Source organism: Bufo bufo, chromosome 9 (genome assembly GCF_905171765.1).
Source record: "Bufo bufo chromosome 9, aBufBuf1.1, whole genome shotgun sequence".
In the NCBI taxonomy this organism is placed as follows: domain Eukaryota; kingdom Metazoa; phylum Chordata; class Amphibia; order Anura; family Bufonidae; genus Bufo; species Bufo bufo.
In genome coordinates this window covers 226,658,812-226,666,558 of record NC_053397.1, presented here as the reverse complement: position 1 = coordinate 226,666,558, position 7,747 = coordinate 226,658,812, and the positions used below count along the sequence as shown (strand labels likewise).

The following is a 7,747-nucleotide window of genomic DNA, read 5'->3' as shown; positions in this document are numbered from 1 at the left end:
GGATGCGCCCACGGACCCAGATGTGGAAGGCCTAGGGCCTGAGGTGCTTGGAAACTCAGGTTCCATCTCTAACACTCCATCAGAATGGTCACTTGCCTCCGCATAAGCCTCCATGTCAGATTCATTATCAGAATCTATGTCATTAGTTTGTGCTCTAGCACATTTCCACGTTCGCGCCCTTTCTGCCTGGCGCGGTAAGGATCTTTTGCGCGATCTAAGCGCGCTATCATGGGTGGCTTGGATCACACCAGTCAATGTCTCCTGGGCAGGAGGTTCAATGGTAGGCTGCGGGTTAGTGGGTGTAGGCATTAGAGTAGAGGGGCCAGGGGCATGGGCAGATAAGGCCTGAGATATGGTCTGAGAGATCATTGAGGACATGGAGCCCATGGCCTCTATAATGGCACTAGACACTGAGCGTTGTAGCTCCAGGGCCTGTGCACTCATTACTGGCAGGCTGGGGTCCCCTGTGGGTGGGGGGGGATTAGGCCCAGAGGGAGAGCGGTCTGAGGACATGATCTCGTTTATTATGAGATAAAATCTAAATGCAGGGTAACTGATGGGGGTACCTAGTCTAATGGTACCTAATCTGTGGCAGAAAACTAACCTAAGCAGGGGTTAATCACCCCAAGCGCCGCAGTGTAGCAGGAGCCGATCCGGAGCCGAGTGGAGCAGCAAGGCACTGGTGAATGCTCCGAAATCCCGCGAGAGGACGGGCGGGAGCTCCCAAGATGGCCGCCGAGATCTCGCGAGATCTCGGAGCCGCGGGAAGCAACAGAAATATGCCGCCGAAAACCTATGCCGCCGGAGACCAGCGGGGAGGAATCGGAGCGGCGACGAAGGTAGTGGGAGAGGAGGGGGGTCAAGGAAACACACCCCAAAAAGGAAAGGATTTAGGAGATAAAAAACGCTGATGAAACAAATCAGAGGGGAAAGAGAGGGAGGGGGGACGACGACCCCCAGATGAAGGCCGCAATAGGAGTATGGGGGATACAGTAGTACTGTGATAAAATCTCCAAATGAAGGGAAAAGGGAGACCCTGTTAGAGGTCAGAACAGTCTATATATACTAGGCAAGTAATAAAACACCATGCAAAGACATAATGGCTTCCAAATCTAAAATCACATAATCGAACATATAGAAATCACTTAGCTTTGGTGGAGCAGCAAAGAAAGAGGAAGATATGAAGAGGACACTGCTTATTATAGGATCTGTCAGGGGAGGGGCCTGTATTGTTATGTTTATGTAAATTTCTCCTTTGCTGCTATTGGTGGAAGTAAAGAAGGAGAAAGCAATACGAAGCCTCCGTGTCTGGCTGTAAAACTCAGGATCAGTACAGGATAAGTAATGTATGTACACAGTGACTGCACCAGCAGAATAGTGAGTGCAGCTCTGGGGTATAATACAGGATGTAACTCAGGATCAGTACAGGATAAGTAATGTATGTACACAGTGACTGCACCAGCAGAATAGTGAGTGCAGCTCTGGAGTATAATACAGGATGTAACTCAGGATCAGTACAGGATAAGTAATGTATGTACACAGTGACTGCACCAGCAGAATAGTGAGTGCAGCTCTGGAGTATAATACAGGATGTAACTCAGGATAAGTAATGTATGTACACAGTGACTGCACCAGCAGAATAGTGAGTGCAGCTCTGGAGTATAATACAGGATGTAACTCAGGATCAGTACAGGATAAGTAATGTATGTACACAGTGACTGCACCAGCAGAATAGTGAGTGCAGCTCTGGAGTATAATACAGGATGTAACTCAGGATCAGTACAGGATAAGTAATGTATGTGCACAGTGACTCCACCAGCAGAATAGTGAGTGCAGCTCTGGAGTATAATACAGGATATAACTCAGGATCAGTACAGGATAAGTAATGTATGTACACAGTGACTGCACCAGCAGAATAGTGAGTGCAGCTCTGGAGTATAATACAGGATGTAACTCAGGATCAGTACAGGATAAGTAATGTATGTACACAGTGACTGCACCAGCAGAATAGTGAGTGCAGCTCTGGAGTATAATACAGGATGTAACTTAATGATTTTCCTATTTCATGACGTAAAGTCATAGTTTTATTAAAGACACGGAGGCGAGTATTGCTTACTCCTTCTTTACTTCCACCAATAGCAGCAAAGGAGAAATTAACATAATCAAAACAATAAAGGATCCTCCCCAAACAGATCCTATAATAAGCAGTGTCCTCTTTATATCTTCCTCTTTCTTTGAATCCACGACACCAACCGCCAAACCATAACCGAAAAACGAACCGAACTGGAACTGGTTCCGACACCGACCATTCTTTTCCTCCGACTGAAGAACTCAAGCCAACATGGCTAACATTTCAGGAAACCCGGAACAACACGGAATGCCATCCGCCAAGGATCTTTCAACCTATAACAAAACAAATAATATAGCCAGTGTAAACACATGGGTACAAATGTGCAATCTCGACCCTATAACGGTCGTACATTAAAAAGGTCGCTTAACAGAACCATAATCAATCTTGACGGTAAAATGTCATAAATAATCACAGAAACAGTGTAATAGTCAATAATAATACCATAACATTAAAATAATAATAGGGTGGGCAAGAGAAACCTAGGGCGGGCAATACTCGCCTCCGTGTCTTTAATAAAACTATGACTTTACGTCATGAAATAGGAAAATCATTAAGTTTTACATCAAGACACGGAGGCTTCGTATTGCAAGTTCAAAGCTGCTCAATAATAGCAGAAAACACATGAGGGGTCGGACGGAAATAAAACTCTGTGAACGTCGTGGCCCTAGACCAGTCAGCCAGACGCAGAATGTCCTCCAAACGAGCCCCCGAAACTGCCAGGGCAGTAGCAGCCGCGCCCCTGGCCGAATGAGCGGTAAAGATTGTCGTATCAATCCCAGAAAGGGACATGACCCACTTCATCCAACGCGCCAAAGTGGGACTGGTCACCGGGCCAAAGGGATGGCGAATAGAGAGGAAAAGCTGCGGAACGTCCGCAGACCGGTGAGCACGAGTGCGCAACTCATATTCCCGTAGACAAGCTACAGGACAGAGTGCCGGGGAAGACGGAAAACTGGGATAGGACACAGACCGAATATTGGTCTTGGTGCGCCGCGTGATGTTAAAAGTAACACCCTCGGGAGTAAAGGATCTGGCATCATGATCCAGAGCCCTGACATCAGAGATCCTCTTACAGGAAATCAGGCAAAAAAGGGTCAGCAACTTGGCTGACAGTTGACGGAGGGAAAGGGCCGCGTTGTCGGGCCAGGAAGAGAGGAACGAAAGGACCAGGGAAACATCCCACGTAGTGGTGAAACGTGGCCGAGGAGGCCGAGCCAAGCGTGAGCCACGTAAAAGTCGAGACACTAAAGGGTGTTGACCAGCCGGAACGCCGTCAAATCCCTGATGAGTCGAGGAAATCGCAGAACGGAACAAATTGATGGTCCGATAAGCTTTCCCTGCCTCAAAGAGAGAAGTCAGGAATTGCAACAAATGGGTTACAGATGCCGAAACGGGATCCAGGTCCCGTTCCATGCACCAGCTAACCCAAGATCCCCAAGCTGCCCGGTAAGATTTTCGGGTGCCGGGAGCCCAAGCGTTGTCCAGGAGGCGTCTAGTTGCCTCCGAAATTCCCTCGACCTCTCCTGGAGTCCTGGAATTCGGCATGCAAGAAGTTGAAGGGAGCCTTCGACCAGCAGGGGATGTGGGGCACCCAGAGGGTCCTGGAGGAGATCCGTCCGCGTCGGGAGTAGGAGAGGTACGTCGACCAGGAGTTCTAGGAGGATCGGGTACCAGGCTTGAGATCCCCAGAAGGGAATCACCACCACCAGTTCCGCCATCTGACGCCGAGTCTGTAGCAACATCCTCGGGATCATGGCAAACGGTGGAAACGCGTAATGTAGGGCTGAGGACCAGTCCTGTAGAAACGCATCCACCGCTTCTGCCTCCGGGTCCGGCCGCCAGCTGAAGAACCTGGACAGGTGAGTATTGAGCCGGGAAGCAAAAAGGTCTATGGAGCAAGGACCCCAGATGTCCGAGATTGTGGAGAACATTTCCGGATTCAGCCTCCAGTCGCTGCCGTCCGTGAAGCATCGGGAACTCCGATCCGCTTTGTAGTTGTGAAGACCCGGCAGGTACTCCGCTTGAATCATGATGTCCCTGGACAGACAATAGGACCAGAACTCCTTCGCCAGTCGGGCTAAGGTGGCCGATTGAGTGCCGCCTAGGTGATTGACGTATCGGACCGCCGACACATTGTCCATGCGTAGACGGATGCATGCATGAGCTATGCCCTTGGTGAAACTCCTGATGGCAAACGAACCCGCTAGAAGTTCCAGAGCGTTGATGTGCAGATGGGTCTCTGACTCCGACCATCGACCCCCAGTGGAGATACCCTCGCAGTGGGCACCCCATCCTTGGAGACTCGCGTCCGACTCTACCGTGAATTCCGGTTGGAATCCGAAGATTGCTCTGCCGTTCCAGGCTTCCAAATTGCTCAACCACCAGCGAAGTTCCTCCTGAGCTTCTTGATCCAGAATCACAGTGTCTGCAAACGAGGCCCCGGCACGGAGGTGGGCGATCTTCAGGCGCTGTAAAGCCCGATAATGGAGCGGAGCGGGAAAGACTGCCTGGATAGAGGAGGCAAGTAACCCAATGATGCGAGCCAGGTGGCGTAGGGATAGAGAGGGAGTTGAGAGAGCATGTCTCAACTCCTTGCGTATCGTCCGCAATTTCTCTGCAGGGAGGCTGAGAGATTCCGCGACAGAGTCCACCGTGAAGCCCAGAAACTCCATACGTCGAGCCGGTGTGAGGCAAGATTTCTCGACATTGAGTAGAAAACCCAGACCCGTCAGAAGATCCGAGGTCCACTGGAGGTGTTGCAGCAGAGACGACCGACATTGGTGCATAATGAGGATGTCGTCCAGGTAAATGACAAGACGAACCCCACGGCTCCGAAGCCAGGCCATGACTGGGCGCAGTAACTTGGTGAAGCACCAAGGCGCTGAGGAAAGGCCGAACGGTAGGCAAGTGAAGCGCCACACTTCGCCCTTCCACAGGAAGCGCAGAAGATCCCTGGAGGAGGAGGCAATCGGGACCGTCAGATAGGCATCCTTGAGATCCAGCTTCACCATCCAGTCCCCCGGAATCAGCAAGTCCCGAAGGAGGTGAATCCCCTCCATCTTGAAGTGGCGGTAGCGCACCACAGAGTTCAGTGCCCGGAGATTTATGACCGGACGAAATTGGCCCCCTTTTTTCTGAACTAGAAAAATGTGGCTGAGAACGCCCCTTTGGGTAGGAGGAGCCCTTTCTATCGCATCCTTGTGCAAGAGGGAAAAAAGTTCCACGTCCACTAGCTCCCTGTCCGGTAGTGCCAGGGGAGGGGGAGAAGGGACGAGATCTGGCGAACTCGTAAGTTCTATGTGGAACCCCTGTACAGTGTTCAGCACCCATGGATCTGATGTGATGCTGGACCAAACGTGGGAACATAGACGGAGTCTGCCCCCTACACAAGGAGTGAAAGAAGTCCCCACTGGGGAAAGACTTACCGAAAGATTTTCTGTAGTTCGGATTCCCTCTAACCGACCTGGAACGCCATTGGCCGCCTCTGGCCGGGAAGAACGAGGGGGGATTTCTTTGGTCCTGGAAAGGAGGCCTCTGGTTGAAGGAGCCTCTGCCCGAGCTGCGGGCATGATAACTGGAGCGGCCGGACAGACGGCCCCTACTACTGCCGGCCCTAGTGGAGACCCGTCCCTGAAATACCCTTTTCATGGAGGACTGGGCTTTGTCCAATGCGGTAAACGCTCCAACGTACCTGCTGAGGTCCTTGATGAAGGAATCCCCGAACAGTTGACCCTGAGCATCCTTCCCTGTCTCAGTGAGTGCCAGGTTGGCCAATTTTGGGTCAATTTTAAACAGGATGGCTTTACGCCTTTCAATGGACAGGGAGGAATTGGTGCTGCCCGCAATACAAATGGCTCTCTGTATCCAGCCAGTAAGCTCCTCCGGATCTATCGGAGAGCCGTCCACTTTGGCCGATTCGGCCATTTCAAAGATTTTGGCGAGGGGGCCAAAAATGTCAAGGAGCTTGTCCTGACAGCTCTTAATTGCGGAATCTAACCCTTTACGGGGATTCCAGCCGATTTTAGTTAAAAACTGAGTCATCTTCTGATCCACAGATGGGGTCTCACAGACCTTGTTAGGGATCAATGGTCTGGGGCATTCTGTACGGAGCTTGCTGCGCGCCTCTTTGCTGAGAGGACGACGCACCCAATGCTCCAAATAATCGCTCACATGAGCTACCGGCAACCACTCCGCCGACCTAGGGTGGTGGAGGGCATCAGGATCAAATAGTGGGTTACCAGAAGGATCCACCAGGGTAGAAGCCGTGTTAGGGGTAGAGGTGGATGCGCCCACGGACTCAGATGTGGAAGGCCTAGGGCCCGAGGTGCTTGGAAACTGAGGTTCCATATCTAACACTCCATCAGAGTGGTCACTTGCCTCCGCATAAGCCTCCATGTCCGATTCAATATCAGAATCAAAGTCATCAGTTTGTGCTCTAGCACATTTCCACGTTCGCGCCCTTTCTGCCTGGCGCGGTAAGGCTCTTTTGCGCGATCTAAGCGCGCTATCATGGGTGGCTTGGATCACACCAGTCAAAGTCTCCTGGGCAGGAGGTTCAATGGTAGGCTGCGGGTTAATGAGTGCAGGCAATAGATTAGAGGGGCCAGGAGCATGGGCAGATAATGCCTGGGATATGGTCTGAGAGATCATTGAGGACATGGATCCCATGGCCTCTATAATGGCACTAGACACTGAGCGTTGTAGCTCCAGGGCCTGTGCACTCATGTCTGTCAGGCTGGGGTCCCCTGTGGGTGGGGGGGGATTAGGCCCAGCGGGAGAGCGGTCTGAGGACATGATCTCGTTATTAAGATCTAAAATATAATGTCTGGTGGCCGATGGGGAACCTAATCTAAAGGTACTAATCTCGGGTAGAAAAGCCAACTAACCTAAACAGGGGTTAATCACCCCAATCGCCGCAGTAAGGTAGGAGCCGATCCGGAGCTGAGAGGAGCAGCAATGCACTGGAGAGCGCTCCGAAATCCCGCGAGAAGACGGGCGGGAGCTCCCAAGATGGCCGCCGAGATCTCGCGAGGTCTCGGAGCCGCGGGAGGCTAAAGAAACCTGCCGCCGATAACCTATGCCGCCGGATAGCAGAGGGAAGGCATCGGAGCGGTGACAAAGGTAGTGGGAGAGGAGGGGGGTCAAAAGAACTCACCCCCAAGACGAAAGGCTACAGGGGATAAAACCGCCGATGAAGAAACGCAAAGGGGAAGAGAGGGGGGGGGGGGGGGCCCCCAAATGAGGGGAATACAGAATATACTGAGATAAAATCTCCAAAATGAAGGGAAAAAAGGGGGGGGGAGACCTGGATATAGGTCAGAACAGCATATATATCTATCTACTAGGCCAGAATTAAAACGCCATGAAAATACATAAAATTGCTTCAAAATCTAAATCACATAATCGAATATATAGGTCACTTATCTTTGGTGGAGCAGCAAAGAAAGAGGAAGATATAAAGAGGACACTGCTTATTATAGGATCTGTCAGGGGAGGGGCCTTTATTGTTTTGATTATGTTAATTTCTCCTTTGCTGCTATTGGTGGAAGTAAAGAAGGAGTAAGCAATAGGAAGCCTCCGTGTCTTGATGTAAAACTCAGGATCAGTACAGGATAA

At 51.1% G+C, this 7,747-nt stretch overlaps 1 long non-coding RNA gene across 1 annotated transcript; it reads left to right on the top strand.

The window, feature by feature from the left end:
• The first annotated feature begins 562 nt into the window (after positions 1-562).
• Positions 563-7,148, top strand: LOC120979442. The gene is made up of 3 exons (XR_005774286.1): positions 563-636; positions 3,763-3,767; positions 7,055-7,148. It is a non-coding gene; the product is annotated as an uncharacterized LOC120979442 (long non-coding RNA).
• Positions 7,149-7,747: the final 599 nt, after the last annotated feature.